The sequence below is a fragment of the Gallinula chloropus genome, assembly GCF_964237585.1.
Source record: "Gallinula chloropus genome assembly, chromosome: 2".
Taxonomy (NCBI): domain Eukaryota; kingdom Metazoa; phylum Chordata; class Aves; order Gruiformes; family Rallidae; genus Gallinula; species Gallinula chloropus.
The window spans coordinates 105,708,628-105,725,918 of record NC_140086.1 but is presented as its reverse complement, the minus strand read 5'-3'; the positions used below and the strand labels follow the sequence as shown (position 1 = coordinate 105,725,918).

General features: G+C 50.2%; 1 protein-coding gene across 1 annotated transcript in view; it reads right to left on the bottom strand.

Moving 5' to 3' along the window:
• TPK1 (thiamin pyrophosphokinase 1) overlaps positions 1-17,291 on the bottom strand; it is a gene marked incomplete at its 5' end in the record, with an annotated part of 397,071 nt that overhangs the window by 221,609 nt on the left and 158,171 nt on the right. The window lies entirely within an intron of this gene.

The following is a 17,291-nucleotide window of genomic DNA, read 5'->3' as shown; positions in this document are numbered from 1 at the left end:
GGAGGCGTGACCAGCCGGTGGGAGGAGGGAGCCGGTCTTGCTCACCTGCTCAGGGAATAGCCGATCGCCAGCTCTGCGGCTGGGGTCAGGAAGGAATTTTCCCCCGGGGCGGATTGGCACTGGTCCCCGGGGGTTTTTTGCCTTCCTCTGCAGCACTGAGCAGGACCCCTTGCCAGGGCCCCTCCCGACCATCTGGGCTGGGTCACTGCCTGCTGCTGGTGCCCCACGAAGGTGGCCTCTCGTGCCCTGCAGCTGGGGAGAGGAGGGCTTTTTTTCCCCCACGGTGGGCTAGTAGCTGTGCCCCGGGGTTTTTTGCCTGCCTCTGTGGCACTGAGCGCGCTGGTCCCTTGCCAGGGCTCCTTAGGGCCGTTTTGGCTTGGGGCCCGCTGCTCGGGCCCCACGAAGGTGCACTCGTGCCCCGCGTGCCGGGGGAGGAAGCTTTCTGGACCCCCGGGCGGGCCCCAAGGGAGGCCCCCCAGGACTGTCCTCTTTTCCTCGGTAGCACTGAGCACAGCCCCTTGACAGGGCTCCCGGCTCGCTGCACCCACACGGGGCAGCCACAAGAGCACTTTACCTGCAGCACTGGCAGAGCCTGACAGGGAAAGGTAGCAAAGATCTCAGGCAAAGTAAGAGCAAAGCAAAGCACAGAAATGTAGAGACTTAAGACAAGGAAGTAGTGTAGCATTGTATGAGGTAACAGAAGATAAATTTAAAAAAAAAGAGAAAAGACAAGAGGAAAAGGCAAAAGGAAAAATGAAAGGAAGAATGCATAAGACACCCGTATTCTGAAGGGTAGGGGAATTGACGGGTTACACGATATATTGTGGGTCTGCTTTTGGTGCTTGTTGGGCCGTTTGTTGAAGGTTTTGTAGAGTGTTTGAAGTTTAGGGTGGTTACTGTTGGTAGTGTAGGTGTTTTGTCCATTCGGTTGGATTTTAGCGGGGTGGCGATGTTGTATTCATGGGGCGTAGGTATATTCTTGTTTAGAATGGCTTTTCATTCTCAGTAGGAGGCGATACATTCTGTGTGCGAATATATGAATAGTAGTATTGGCAGTAGGCTTGTTATGAAGGCTGCTTTGGTAGTGTGTATGATTGTGATTGGGATGGGTTTCAGTGTTTTTGATAGTAGTGGGAGTAGGAGTGGTGCGGTATGATTGGTGTGATTGGTATGAATGTATGGAATATTGCTTCGACTACTTTTACTGGGATTTGCACCAAGGTTGATGGCTCCTAAACCCAGTGGATTACTGTTATCCTTTAAAAGTAAGGGGACTGAGGTTTTAAGCTCAGAGGCGAGAGTTAGCAGTTCATGTTGGATTAATACTCCCCTTGGTAGGTAAGAAGAGTTTAACTTCTATTTTTAAAATCACAATCTAATGTTTTAGTTAAAACTATACGTGCCTGTGAGTTCTGGAGATGAGTTCTGGTTTTAGAATGAGGAGTAATAGAAGGATGATATGGAAGGCTATCAGTAGGTGTTCTCCTGTGTTTGAGTTTTGAATGGAAGTAAGGCGTGTTTGTAGGGTACCTAGTTGGGTCATGAGTAATATGGATAGGGTGTATGCAGTGGTTAGTAGAGTTGCGTTGTGTATAGCACGTAGACGAAACAGGCGACTACATAGTATGCGTTGTGTGTAGCACATACTGGAAGCAGGCGAGTAGATAGTGTGTGTCGCGTACAGTACGTAGTGGAAGCGGGCGACTGCATCGCATGCGTCGTGTGTGGTACGTAGTGGAAGCGGGCGTCTACAAAGTATGCGTCGTGTATGTAGACGCCCGTTTCCACTGCGTACCACACACGACGCATGCGATGCAGTCGCCCGCTTCCACTACGTACCACACACGACGCATGCGATGCAGTCGCCCGCTTCCACTACGTACTGTACACGACGCTATACTATGTAGTCGCCCGCTTCCCCTACGTACTATACACGACGCTTACTATAGTACGCAGTGGAAGCAGGAATCTACATAGTATGCGTCATGTGTAGTACGTAGTAGAATCGGGCGGCTACATAGTATGCGTCGTGTGTAGTACGTAGTGGAATCGGGCGGCTACATAGTATGCGTCATGTGTAGTACGTAGTAGAATCGGGCGGCTACATAGTACGCATCATGTGTAGTACGTAGCGGAAGCGGGCGGCTACATAGTATGCGTCATGTGTAGTACGTAGTGGAAGCGGGCGGCTACATAGTATGCGCTGTGTGTAGTACATAGTGGAAGCGGGCCAGTAGATAGTGTGCGTCGTGTATAGTATGTAGTGGAAGCGGGCGTCTACATAGCATGTTTCATGTATAGCACATAGTGGAAGCAGACGGCTACATAGTAAGCATCGTGTATAGTACGTAGTAGAAGCGGGCGGCTACATAATATGCGTCGTGTCTAGTAAGTAGTAGAAGCTGGCGAGTAGATAGTGTGCGTCATGTATAGTACACAGCGGAAGCGGGCATCTACATAGTATTCGCCTTGCATAGTATGTATGGGAAGTGGGTGACTACATAGTATGCGTCGTGTATAGTATGTAGTAGAAGCGGGCGTCTACATAGTATTCGTCGTGTATAGTACGTAGGGGAAGCGGGCGTCTACATAGTAAGCATCATGTATAGTACGTAGTGGAAGCGGGCGTCTATATAGTATCATCGTGTATAGTAAGTAGTGTAAGCGGGCGACTACATAGTAAGCGTCATGTATAGTAGGTAGCGGATGTGGGTGACTACACAGTGTGCGTCGTGTAGAGCGATGTGTAGTGAGTGCACAGTATGAGTTATGTAGAGCGATGTCTAGTGAAGAGTTTGCTGGGACGATTCCTGTTAGACCTGCAATGGTAAATAGGAAGATGAAGCCTGGGGCTCAGAGTGTTGGTGGGTCGCATTTGATAGTCCCCCTGTGGAGTGCAGCACGGAGAAGGCACAAAGCACAAAGGCAAGTCAAGAGGCCAGAAGCAAGGCAAGAGGCACAAGGCAAAATGCAAGGCCAGTAAGAAAGGCCAAAAGCAGAGCAAAAGGCAAGAAAGAGTGAAAAGTCACTGCAGCGGTCAAGAGGAAAGGCAAGACACGAAGAGACAAGGCAGGTGAAAAGGCAAAAGGAAGAAAGGCAGAAGGGGAAAGAAAAAGGGCAAAACCAAAAGGCCTGCCAACATTCAAAAGGCAGAGCAAAGCCAAAAAGCACAGCAAAAGGCAGAAAGACAGAACGCACTGGTAAAAGGCAAAGCAAATGGAAGGTGTGAACGCAAAAGAAAGCGGCAAGGCAAAAGGCAAGATGCAAAAAGGCAAGGACCAAAGGAAGAGGCAAAAGGCAAGCGAGAAGGCATAGGAAAAGACAGTCAGGAGTGCAAGAGGAAGAGGCACGTCCAAAGGCGGAGCCAAAGAGAAAAGGGAAAGGAAAAAAGGAAGAGGCAAAAGGCAAAAGCAATGGCAAAGCAAGAGGCAATGGAAAAGGAAAAGGCCACGAGACGGTAAAAGGCAAGGGGCAAGGCAGCAAGGGGCAAGGCAAAACCCAAAAGGGAAAAGGGAAGAAGCCACGTAAAAGGAACAGCAAAATGGAAAAGACAAGACAAAAGGAAAAAGCCACGGCATGCAGAAGGAGAAAAGGCAAAAGGCAAGGAGAAAAGGGAAGATGCCGAGAAGCAAGGCAGAGGCAAAGGCAAGCCCAAAAGCAAGGAAGCAAGGCAGAAGGCAAAAGAAAAGGCAAGACACAAAAGGCCAGGCAAAACCCACAAAGCACGGCAAGAGGCAAAAAGACAGAAGGCATGGCAAAAGCCAAGGCAAAAGGAAGGAGCCAAGGCAAAATGTAAGTGGGTGGCAAGGCAAAAGGTAAGTGTCAGGAAGGAAAAGAGGCATAGTGAAAGGCAATAGGCAATGTAAGAGGCAAGAGGTAAGTTAACAGACGGCCAAGGGGAAAAGGGAAACATCAAGAAAAAAGGGAATGGCAAAAAGCAACAGCAACGGCCAAAGGCAAGAAACAGTGTAAGAGGAAATGCAAAAGGCAAAGAGCAAACTGGAAATGGAAAAACGGCAGGAAAAAGAGAACGCAAGAAGTAAGAGGCAAGGCGAGAGGCACCAGGCAAAAAAGAAGGCAAGGAGGAAAAGCCACGGCAAAAGGCAAGGCAAGGAAAAAGGGAAAAGCCTCAGCCTCAAGAAGGCCAAGCCAATAATACAATAAAATACAATAATATACAATAAAATAAAATACAATGCACAATTGTCTTTGTGTTCTTCATGGTTTTTTGGAACTGGCTAACCCTTGGCATTCCAGGCAAATCAGGGTTTGATTTCTAGTGAGCAGAGGGAATAGAATAGTATACAATAGGCTGTAGCCGAGTAGAAAGGAATGGAATGGAACGGAACAGAACAGAACAGTTCAGCTGGAAGGGACCTACACCGCCCATCTAGTCCAGCTGCCTGACCACCAAGGCTGACCAAAGTTAAAGCACGGAGCTGCCAGTTAAGGGCATTGTGCAAATGCCTCTGAACACTGACAGGGCTGGGGCAGCGAGCAGCGCTCTAAGAAGCCTGTGCCAGGGTTTGGCTACCCCCTTGGCAAAGAGGTGTTTCCTCATGTAGCCTCTGATCCTGCTGCGAGGGGTCCCAGCTTGGAGCCATTCTCCAACTCCCTGGACCTGGGTCCCAAGGAGAAGAGATCAGCACCTGTCTCTCCGCTTCCCCTCCCCAGCCACACTGCTGACTCCTGTTGCACCGCATGTCAACCAGCACCCCCAGGCCCCTTGCTGCAGGGCTGCTGTCCGGCCACTCTCCCAGTGTGACTCCCTCCCACGTGTGGAAACTGGCCTTTGGTCTTGGGACAGTTTGGTGTCACTGATGGTTGCCCGATGCTCCAATCTATCCAGATCCCTCAGCAAAGCCTCTCATCCCTCGAGACAACACACACCACCGTCCAGTTCAGCACCATCAGCACTCTTACTAACCACGCATTCAACCCCTGCATCCAGATTCTGGATTCAGGTGCTGAACAGAACTGGCCTTAGAACTGAGCCTGGAAGAAAAGCACTGGTGACTGGTCAACAGACACGTGCAGCCTCATTCACTCCTACCTTAGAAGCCCTGCCCCTCAGCCAGCTCTTCACCCAGCACACCGTGTACCTGCTCATCTCAGCGCTGGAAAACGCCTGGGATGGACCAGGACCAAAAGCCTTAATAAAATCCAGAACTCTGTATTGCTCCAAACATCCAATTGCTGGGAACTGGAATGAGCCGTTTATCTCCAACAACCCATCATTCAAGGTAACAGAACCTCAGAGACAGGGTAACTCAGGCAGGACCTGAGCACCACACAGCCGCTCACTTTGAGGGGGTGAGGAAGGGGAAGGAAACCAAAGGCAAACATCACACGGTGGGGTAAGGATGGTTTACTGGGACAGCAGAGAGAGAGAAATAACAGCAACAGGACTGAGTAGCAAAATACACAAAACTGGGGATGCAGTTTCCAGCTGAACTGCAGAGCTCAGCTGTGCAGATTGTTCGAAAACACCATTTCCTGGGAAGCGGGACGAGTGGTTTGGCTCAAACAGCCTCTCCTGCAAGATAACAGAACCAGCAGAGGCTGGGTCATGTTTTGTGGGCTGGGTCTCGCCTCACAAGGGCCTTGATCCCGCCTCACAACCTGCAAGTATCTGCGGGTTGGACTAAGGCCTCCATCCTCCCAAAGCCATCCTCCCAAAGCCAGTAGACTCTTGGGCTCAAAGCAGCCGCTCTGACAAACTGGCCATTATGCTTCCGCATTCGATAAACCATCTGGACACTGTCCCTGCAAGGGCAGCCCCTCAGTCAGCAGCCACCCTGACTGAGAGACAGGATACTGTCCTTACCCCATAAGGAGCAGTGACAGGCAAGCGGGGCCCTATGGAGGCACAGCACCTTCTAGCTAAAATCCGGTGTGAGGCCACTGAACGGGGTCACTGCTCCATCAGCCCACTTGGGGGGTCAAATGACCCGTTGGTTGGGACCCCCATTCCCCAGCAACTCATTTCCAGAACGCTGTGCAACTCAACACTGAGCCTGCACAAGAGATGCTAGGCCTCCCTGAAGGGTGGGGACAGGGAGCATCAAAGATGGACATTCGGGACATCTGGCGCGCACCCTCCATCCAAGGACCACACCGTTAGGATGATCTACGCTGCATCCACGGGTAGTGACATCATCTTCCTTTTTCTCTTTGACTCTCTTCCTCATCCTCTCTCAACTTCTAACCCTTGCTCTCGGCACAGAACCGTGACAGCATTTCCAGGTTTCCTAAGTTCTACTGACTGCAATCCGTTGCTCCCAATATATGGGAGGAGGGAGGGGGTTGTTCCTTTGCAAGCTTTATGGCCATACTGGCCTTTAAGTCAAGCTGTGCTTTACTTGGACCTCCTGGGTAATTGTTACTCCTGAGTACCACGCAGAGGATCAGAAGCCAATCTTGCCAGGGTGGTGGTTAAAAGAGAATAGCTAAGAGAGGACTAACCTGGCCCTTGGGGCAGGTACCAAAGGTCAGCTCTACACTTACCCATCTGCAGGGTCGGGACAGACAGGTCTCAATCTTTGCCTTGCCTGCCTGGTGGCACGTGACAGCGTCCCAAAGCCAGACCGTCCCCAAACCACGCATCCTGGATGCCTCTGCCTTCTCCGTAACAGAAGTGTGTAAGAACCTGAAAAGATCTTGACTGCTTGGGAACAGCTAAAATCATCAGTGAGTTATCAGCACTGCTCCCATCCTGACTGCCAAACACTGCACCACACCAGCTGCTAGAAGGAAAAATTAACTCTGTCCGGGTGGAACCCACGACACTGATGTAGGAAGGAGGAGGTTCCTCATCTGGGGAAGCAGATGCTCCTCCTTGTATCAGAAGTATTTTGGGTGTTCCCTCCTCTGCCTGGGAGACCTGACTGTCATTGTCAACCTGAGCACACCATTTTCTAACACTGTCTCTCTGTGCCACCCCTCCAGGGGCTGGAGTGCGGCCAGCACAGGTTTTAGCACTGGAAAGGTGCCCTCAGGGTTACTGGTTGTCATTTTACCATTTTCTCGGCTTCTTGCACAGCAAGACTGACTACAAAGAGACCCTTTTCCCAGGTGGAGGAACTCTAAAACTGTGTGAATAAAGCCCAGTGGGCTGAGTTGGACCCTCTGGTCCACGCTGCCGCCTGTGTATTGGTGCCCCATGAACTGCAAAGCCCTGCACAGTTTGCAGTGGATCCGTGAAGCACGCTGCGCCCAAGGCCCAAAATACTCCTGCTCCAAAAACTATTTTCAAGGCCTCTTCCTGAATGGGGCTCCAATTCCAGCCAGCTCTTACAGGGCATACAGGGGGCAAGCTAGGAGGGAGAAGTCTGGAACATCTTCCCTCCAGCACAGCGGCAAGCCTAGGGCACCTTGCTAGTCCCTTCCATTTTCTGCTGTCTTGATTTGTTCTAAGGCAGGCGGGGTGCTGGGAGGAAGACACAATGCCCCCCGCCTTCCCGCCACATGCTTAGAAACTTCCTCAGGAGAGGGAAGTTGTACCTTTTCTGCTGGAATCTGAGTCCCAGACTTTCTAGAGGAGGAATTATTTTTGCTTGGGTTTGATCTACTGCGCTAATATCAGGTCCTCCCAGAGCAAATACGAGTGGGCTCAAGGCTGGATCTGTCGCTGACCAACGCCGAGCCCATCAGTGATGCCAGAGGCCTGTATGTAAGGTAACATATGTAAGAGGGGAAAAATGAAAGCATCAGCTTTGTGCCACCGGAGAAGGGAGTGAGAAAGGAGTCCCTGGCTGTACTTTGGGGCATGGATCCCAATGTTCTAGGTCAGAAAATGACATCCTTTCCACCATACCATGCAATCTCCCTTGGATTTCAAAGTCTGTCCTACTTTCATGGGAGTCTCTTGGCACGATCTACCCAACCCAAGGCTCCAGATACACGTTTTTGCCTTTCCTCCAGGCTGTAGCTGCGGAGGTCACACACCCTCAAACTCCCCGAGAGTGAGTTGAGTGCCTCGTCCTCCACGCTGTGTGGCCTCAGCCAATTTACATCTGGCACAGAAAGGGAACAACTCCTAGGGATGTTCTCTGTGACACAGGATTGGTTTGTGTCAGGGCCTGAGAGAAGAGTAAGGCCCCTGGCATTCCCCTTGGGAGCTCAGGGGCAGAGGACAGTCAGGGACACCCAGCAGCTGTGCCCGCTGCATGGCCACCAAAGGCCGGGACAGCCCCTGTGCCTCCTGGGCACAGCGACTGCCTGAGGCCCAGCACCCCAAAGGCCTTCCTCTAAGGGTGCTGGGCGGGGCTGCAGCGGGCCAGGCTGTGCCTGGGGGCGGCCCCCCACAGACTGCCAGTGCAGATATTAGGGGGTCATATGAACGTGCATATTTAGCGTGAAACTGCAAAACCTCTCCTCAACGTTTTCACACTGACAGAAGATATACAGAATAAAGAGTAGCGAATTGTTACTCTTTACTCTTCATTTCTAGTGCACTGGGATTTGGTAAGAGACATTTAAACATCGTATTCCACGTCCAGCTGTGCTGCAGCTGTATCGAGTTTTGACTTTACTTAGCTCTAAGAACTGGAAAATAATCAATAATTTTTTACTATAAAGAACAAAAGACTGCAAGTTCCTACAGCACCCAAAGGCCTTCCTCTAAGGGGTGCTGGGGGGGGGCTGCAGCCTGTGCACAGGGGGTGCCGCCCATCCCACCCCCCCACCCCCCCCCACCCCCCCCCGTCGCCAGGAAACAGTGAAGTCACAATGCCCCGGGGCAGTGTAGAAGGGGGTGTCCTGCCAGGCCCCTGCCAGAGCTGTCCCGGGGACAGCCCCAGGCACACGCAGGAGGACGAGCTCCTAGAGGAGCTGGTGAAACTCCTCCAAGAGGGCTGAGGGAGAACCACACCCCGAAGGCCGTGGCCGCACTAAGGATATGCCTTCCTGAGGAGCGCTCCAGAGATCGCCATCCTCATCCCCCGCGCAGCCAGGGGCAGCAGCCGTAAGCAACCAGGGTGCAGCAATTCTGAAGGGGTCCCAGAGCTTTGGAGCCCATGCCGGCACCCTGCCAGGCGCGGGAAGCATCCTTGCCCCCAAGTTGATGGGGCCGGGGAGGAGATCAGGCTCCGGGCTGAGGGAGAACAGGGCTCCGGCCTCTCCTGGGAGGCGTGACCAGCCGGTGGGAGGAGGGAGCCGGTCTTGCTCACCTGCTCAGGGAATAGCCGATCGCCAGCTCTGCGGCTGGGGTCAGGAAGGAATTTTCCCCCGGGGCGGATTGGCACTGGTCCCCGGGGGTTTTTTGCCTTCCTCTGCAGCACTGAGCAGGACCCCTTGCCAGGGCCCCTCCCGACCATCTGGGCTGGGTCACTGCCTGCTGCTGGTGCCCCACGAAGGTGGCCTCTCGTGCCCTGCAGCTGGGGAGAGGAGGGTTTTTTTTCCCCCACGGTGGGCTAGTAGCTGTGCCCCGGGGTTTTTTGCCTGCCTCTGTGGCACTGAGCGTGCTGGTCCCTTGCCAGGGCTCCTTAGGGCCGTTTTGGCTCGGGGCCCGCTGCTCGGGCCCCACGAAGGTGCACTCGTGCCCCGCGTGCCGGGGGAGGAAGCTTTCTGGACCCCCGGGCGGGCCCCAAGGGAGGCCCCCCAGGACTGTCCTCTTTTCCTCGGTAGCACTGAGCACAGCCCCTTGACAGGGCTCGCTTTCCCCAGGGGATCTTGCTTGGGCAAAACAGCCCCTGCTTAGAAGGGCTCCCGGCTCGCTGCACCCACACGGGGCAGCCACAAGAGCACTTTACCTGCAGCACTGGCAGAGCCTGACAGGGAAAGGTAGCAAAGATCTCAGGCAAAGTAAGAGCAAAGCAAAGCACAGAAATGTAGAGACTTAAGACAAGGAAGTAGTGTAGCATTGTATGAGGTAACAGAAGATAAATTTAAAAAAAAAGAGAAAAGACAAGAGGAAAAGGCAAAAGGAAAAATGAAAGGAAGAATGCATAAGACACCCGTATTCTGAAGGGTAGGGGGATTGACGGGTTACACGATATATTGTGGGTCTGCTTTTGGTGCTTGTTGGGCCGTTTGTTGAAGGTTTTGTAGAGTGTTTGAAGTTTAGGGTGGTTACTGTTGGTAGTGTAGGTGTTTTGTCCATTCGGTTGGATTTTAGCGGGGTGGCGATGTTGTATTCATGGGGCGTAGGTATATTCTTGTTTAGAATGGCTTTTCATTCTCAGTAGGAGGCGATACATTCTGTGTGCGAATATATGAATAGTAGTATTGGCAGTAGGCTTGTTATGAAGGCTGCTTTGGTAGTGTGTATGATTGTGATTGGGATGGGTTTCAGTGTTTTTGATAGTAGTGGGAGTAGGAGTGGTGCGGTATGATTGGTGTGATTGGTATGAATGTATGGAATATTGCTTCGACTACTTTTACTGGGATTTGCACCAAGGTTGATGGCTCCTAAACCCAGTGGATTACTGTTATCCTTTAAAAGTAAGGGGACTGAGGTTTTAAGCTCAGAGGCGAGAGTTAGCAGTTCATGTTGGATTAATACTCCCCTTGGTAGGTAAGAAGAGTTTAACTTCTATTTTTAAAATCACAATCTAATATTTTAGTTAAAACTATACGTGCCTGTGAGTTCTGGAGATGAGTTCTGGTTTTAGAATGAGGAGTAATAGAAGGATGATATGGAAGGCTATCAGTAGGTGTTCTCCTGTGTTTGAGTTTTGAATGGAAGTAAGGCGTGTTTGTAGGGTACCTAGTTGGGTCATGAGTAATATGGATAGGGTGTATGCAGTGGTTAGTAGAGTTGCGTTGTGTATAGCACGTAGTGGAAACAGGCGACTACATAGTATGCGTTGTGTGTAGCACATACTGGAAGCGGGCGGCTACATAGTAAGCGTCGTGTATACTACGTAGTGGAATCGGGCGGCTACATAGTATGCGTCATGTGTAGTACGTAGTGGAATCGGGCGGCTACATAGTATGCGTCGTGTGTAGTACGTAGTGGAAGCGGGCGGCTACATAGTATGCGTCGTGTGTAGTACGTAGTGGAAGCGGGCGGCTACATAGTATGCGTCATGTGTAGTACGTAGTGGAAGCGGGCGGCTACATAGTACGCATCATGTGTAGTACGTAGTGGAAGCGGGCGGCTACATAGTATGCGTCATGTGTAGTACGTAGTGGAAGCGGGCGGCTACATAGTATGCGCTGTGTGTAGTACATAGTGGAAGCGGGCCAGTAGATAGTGTGCGTCGTGTATAGTATGTAGTGGAAGCGGGCGTCTACATAGCATGTTTCATGTATAGCACATAGTGGAAGCAGACGGCTACATAGTAAGCATCGTGTATAGTACGTAGTAGAAGCGGGCGGCTACATAATATGCGTCGTGTCTAGTAAGTAGTAGAAGCTGGCGAGTAGATAGTGTGCGTCATGTATAGTACACAGCGGAAGCGGGTATCTACATAGTATTCGCCTTGCATAGTATGTATGGGAAGTGGGTGACTACATAGTATGCGTCGTGTATAGTATGTAGTAGAAGCGGGCATCTACATAGTATTCGTCGTGTATAGTACGTAGGGGAAGCGGGCGTCTACATAGTAAGCATCATGTATAGTACGTAGTGGAAGCGGGCGTCTATATAGTATCATCGTGTATAGTAAGTAGTGTAAGCGGGCGACTACATAGTAAGCGTCATGTATAGTAGGTAGCGGATGTGGGCGACTACACAGTGTGCGTCATGTAGAGCGATGTGTAGTGAGTGCACAGTATGAGTTATGTAGAGCGATGTCTAGTGAAGAGTTTGCTGGGACGATTCCTGTTAGACCTGCAATGGTAAATAGGAAGATGAAGCCTGGGGCTCAGAGTGTTGGTGGGTCGCATTTGATAGTCCCCCTGTGGAGTGCAGCACGGAGAAGGCACAAAGCACAAAGGCAAGTCAAGAGGCCAGAAGCAAGGCAAGAGGCACAAGGCAAAATGCAAGGCCAGTAAGAAAGGCCAAAAGCAGAGCAAAAGGCAAGAAAGAGTGAAAAGTCACTGCAGCGGTCAAGAGGAAAGGCAAGACACGAAGAGACAAGGCAGGTGAAAAGGCAAAAGGAAGAAAGGCAGAAGGGGAAAGAAAAAGGGCAAAACCAAAAGGCCTGCCAACATTCAAAAGGCAGAGCAAAGCCAAAAAGCACAGCAAAAGGCAGAAAGACAGAACGCACTGGTAAAAGGCAAAGCAAATGGAAGGTGTGAACGCAAAAGAAAGCGGCAAGGCAAAAGGCAAGATGCAAAAAGGCAAGGACCAAAGGAAGAGGCAAAAGGCAAGCGAGAAGGCATAGGAAAAGACAGTCAGGAGTGCAAGAGGAAGAGGCACGTCCAAAGGCGGAGCCAAAGAGAAAAGGGAAAGGAAAAAAGGAAGAGGCAAAAGGCAAAAGCAATGGCAAAGCAAGAGGCAATGGAAAAGGAAAAGGCCACGAGACGGTAAAAGGCAAGGGGCAAGGCAGCAAGGGGCAAGGCAAAACCCAAAAGGGAAAAGGGAAGAAGCCACGTAAAAGGAACAGCAAAATGGAAAAGACAAGACAAAAGGAAAAAGCCACGGCATGCAGAAGGAGAAAAGGCAAAAGGCAAGGAGAAAAGGGAAGATGCCGAGAAGCAAGGCAGAGGCAAAGGCAAGCCCAAAAGCAAGGAAGCAAGGCAGAAGGCAAAAGAAAAGGCAAGACACAAAAGGCCAGGCAAAACCCACAAAGCACGGCAAGAGGCAAAAAGACAGAAGGCATGGCAAAAGCCAAGGCAAAAGGAAGGAGCCAAGGCAAAATGTAAGTGGGTGGCAAGGCAAAAGGTAAGTGTCAGGAAGGAAAAGAGGCATAGTGAAAGGCAATAGGCAATGTAAGAGGCAAGAGGTAAGTTAACAGACGGCCAAGGGGAAAAGGGAAACATCAAGAAAAAAGGGAATGGCAAAAAGCAACAGCAACGGCCAAAGGCAAGAAACAGTGTAAGAGGAAATGCAAAAGGCAAAGAGCAAACTGGAAATGGAAAAACGGCAGGAAAAAGAGAACGCAAGAAGTAAGAGGCAAGGCGAGAGGCACCAGGCAAAAAAGAAGGCAAGGAGGAAAAGCCACGGCAAAAGGCAAGGCAAGGAAAAAGGGAAAAGCCTCAGCCTCAAGAAGGCCAAGCCAATAATACAATAAAATACAATAATATACAATAAAATAAAATACAATGCACAATTGTCTTTGTGTTCTTCATGGTTTTTTGGAACTGGCTAACCCTTGGCATTCCAGGCAAATCAGGGTTTGATTTCTAGTGAGCAGAGGGAATAGAATAGTATACAATAGGCTGTAGCCGAGTAGAAAGGAATGGAATGGAACGGAACAGAACAGAACAGTTCAGCTGGAAGGGACCTACACCGCCCATCTAGTCCAGCTGCCTGACCACCAAGGCTGACCAAAGTTAAAGCACGGAGCTGCCAGTTAAGGGCATTGTGCAAATGCCTCTGAACACTGACAGGGCTGGGGCAGCGAGCAGCGCTCTAAGAAGCCTGTGCCAGGGTTTGGCTACCCCCTTGGCAAAGAGGTGTTTCCTCATGTAGCCTCTGATCCTGCTGCGAGGGGTCCCAGCTTGGAGCCATTCTCCAACTCCCTGGACCTGGGTCCCAAGGAGAAGAGATCAGCACCTGTCTCTCCGCTTCCCCTCCCCAGCCACACTGCTGACTCCTGTTGCACCGCATGTCAACCAGCACCCCCAGGCCCCTTGCTGCAGGGCTGCTGTCCGGCCACTCTCCCAGTGTGACTCCCTCCCACGTGTGGAAACTGGCCTTTGGTCTTGGGACAGTTTGGTGTCACTGATGGTTGCCCGATGCTCCAATCTATCCAGATCCCTCAGCAAAGCCTCTCATCCCTCGAGACAACACACACCACCGTCCAGTTCAGCACCATCAGCACTCTTACTAACCACGCATTCAACCCCTGCATCCAGATTCTGGATTCAGGTGCTGAACAGAACTGGCCTTAGAACTGAGCCTGGAAGAAAAGCACTGGTGACTGGTCAACAGACACGTGCAGCCTCATTCACTCCTACCTTAGAAGCCCTGCCCCTCAGCCAGCTCTTCACCCAGCACACCGTGTCCCTGCTCATCTCAGAGCTGGAAAATGTCCGGGGTGGTGGGGGGGACACAGGACCAAAAGCCTTAATAAAATTCAGAAAAACTACATCCACCACTACATCCTCCATTTTGTATTGCTCTAAACATCCAGGTGCTGGGAACTGCAATCAGGCATTTGTCTCCAACAACCCATCTTTCAAGGTAACAGAACCTCAGAGACTGGGTAACGCTTTGTGGACTGAGGCATGAGCTGAGCACCACACAGCCGTTCACTTTGAGGGGGTGAGGAAGGGGAAGGAAACCAAAGGCAAACATCACACGGTGGGGTAAGGATGGTTTACTGGGACAGCAGAGAGAAGTCAAAGCTATAGCTGCAGCATATGTTAGTAATAATCCTCGCCTGGCAGCAGCTGAAGAGGAGTGTGTGTGATGGGAAAAATTCAGGCAGCTGAGTCCATTTTATGTTGCATCACGAAAGATATCTTAGCAGCAAGTGGCAGCAGAAATATAAGGAATACTACCAGAATATTCTTGTTATTTTGTGATGAAGACGTGATGTCCAGAAAAGAAATTACGTAGAGACACATTTCAAAGGAAAATGTAAGTATATACTTGTCTGAAGGGACCATGCTCAACTTCTGAGAAGTACAGCTAATGGATGAAATTGTTTGCACTACCCTGGGTAAAAGAAACAGGAGTGATATCACATGACAAACACGTGTGCTTTCAGGGAGTTCAGTGTCCTATGAATGCTTCTGGCTTTCTCAGCAAGAGTGAGTATTTAGAAGTATTTAGGGTGGGGAAGGGGAAGGCTGCAGGAGCACATCAGCGTCAAAGTCACAGACCACAAATACCAATAGCTAGCACAGGAAAGGGTTTTTCCCTTGTCCAGGGAAATACTGACAGCTAACAGGAAGAGTTTCTGTATATTCTCATCCACAGACTCAATGAAAGCTGTCACATCATGTCAGTCTAAGCCTCACCACAACAATTCTACCACATTCTCACTCATAATTGTCAACAGCTGATAAAAGACAATGCTTGAAGCAGGGCAGTAACAGCACCCAGGGAGAACGACTTACCCGGTACCCTGCATGCAGATGGAGTGCTTTGCTGAGGAAGGAGAGTATGGGAAGCAACCCTAACTCATATCCTGACGCTGTCCTTCCTGAAGTCAATGGCACTGTGCCTATCTACTCACCTGAAGTTCTCTCACTGCCTATTTTAAGCAACCCTAACCTATTTTAGGCTATGAACACATACATTTCCAAATGACAGTAACTCGAAATTGCCTGGACTGCAGAGGGTGCTTTACCCGACAAGGTAATGTACAAGAACATGCCTCTCACCCAATTTTATTATATGTTTTGCTAAACACCACCTTTGACAGCAACCCATATTTCACAAAATCAGACTGGTTTGGGTTGGAAGGGACATTGAAGACCATCTAGTTTCAACCCCTCTGCCATGGGCATGGACACCCTCCACTAGACCAGGATGCCCAAAGCCCCAACCCAACCTAGCCTTGAACACTGCCAGGGAGCAGGGCAGCCACGGCTTCTGTGCGCACCCTGTTCCAGTGTCTCAACACACTCACAGCAGAGAACTTCTTCCTCATGTCTAATCTAAACCTAGCCGGCTCCAGTTTAAAACTATTACCCCTCATCCTATCATTAAATGCCCTTGAAAACAGCCCCTCCCCAGCTTTTCTGTAGGTCCCCTTCAGGCACTGGAACACTGCTAGAAGGCCTGCCCTGAGCCTTCTCTTCTCCAGGCTGAACTACCCCAAGTCTTTCAGTGTGTCTTCTCAGCAGAGGTGCTCCAGCCCTCTGATCATCCTCGTGGCCCTCTGGACTCACTCAAGGAGGTCCACGTCCCTCTTGTGTTTAGAGCTCCAGAGCTGGATGCAATATTCAAGGTGTGGCCTCACCTCAGCATATTAGAGGGGGAGAATCCCCTCCCTCAACCTGCTTTTCATGCTTCTTTTGATGCAGCCTAGGAAGCTGTTGGTTTTCTGTGATGCAAGCACAGAGTCCAAAATTTATTTTCTTTATTTACCATTCTGATATCCTGACTACAGAAATGTAATTTTAAAATACAAACAATTACTTTTCCTGCCACGTACACCCAAACTTAAAATCTTAAAGTCAAACTGCTTTTCCTCGTCATGTATGAGAACCCCAGGCAAGTATTCCACAGGCTAAATAAGGCTCTCAATTACACTGCTGCAATCCCAATGAAATATTGCTTGCTTTACAGCCCAGCACTTGCATGGGTGTATGAACTCTGCATGAAACAGAATGGTTTGCTATGTGTTCCCAGAGTAGATATAAACTGCACATCAACAGTCAGCTACAATGGAGCTGACAAAAGGGATGCTGGGGCCAAAGAAGTAATCCCCATGAAACAGCATAATACCCGTTTAGCTTAACTTACCCCTTTCCATACGCTATGGGATTCTTCCCCTACCTACCTCTTCCATCTCCCCTCTCCCTGATGATCAGTCCCTAACCTGCATTCTTTGGCAGGCCTCACCTACCTACCAACATGCAGTTTATATGAATATTAATGCCAGTACCTATGACAAACAGCACACTGCAGTTTGCAGTTTCCTCATTTACTCACAGGTGATGAATTTCCAATCTGTAATGAATAGCAGTAAGCCAAAGCTTTTTATTTTACTTTCACTTTCCAAGCTGTAACATAAAGATTCCTGAGCATTTTGCTGGAGCTGTTCTCCCAAGACAGACAGACAGCCATCACATGCTTCTCCTGTCTAAACGCTGAGGTAGAATATGAAATAAACCCCATAGTGCTCAAGGAGGAACAGAAGCCCAGTGCTTCATGCTCCTACAGCCCTCCCCTCGCAGTCTGAACCCTTTTGTTCTCACCATTTCATTTGATCCCGAGTCCACCAGGGAAGATTTCATGCAAATTTAAGCCTCACAGGTTGAATCAACAGCAGACACATCACAGACCTCTAAGTCCACTAGCTCAGGTGGATCAAACACTGCTCTTGCAAGCGCAGCCTGCTGCAAATGTGAGCTGGCACACTGAGGAGAACTTTGAATTTGCAGAAACCTGCTGTCCAAGGCGCCAGGGTGCACTCAGCACAAAAGCCTATACAGTCAGGCTCTTGAAGTGTTAAACACAGAACAGCTGGCCACAGGCAGGACTTTGAAACTGGTAGGAGTGTAGCCAGCAATAAGCCCTAAGATGTAAGAAATGTGAGATTACATTTATGTTGCTCACTGGA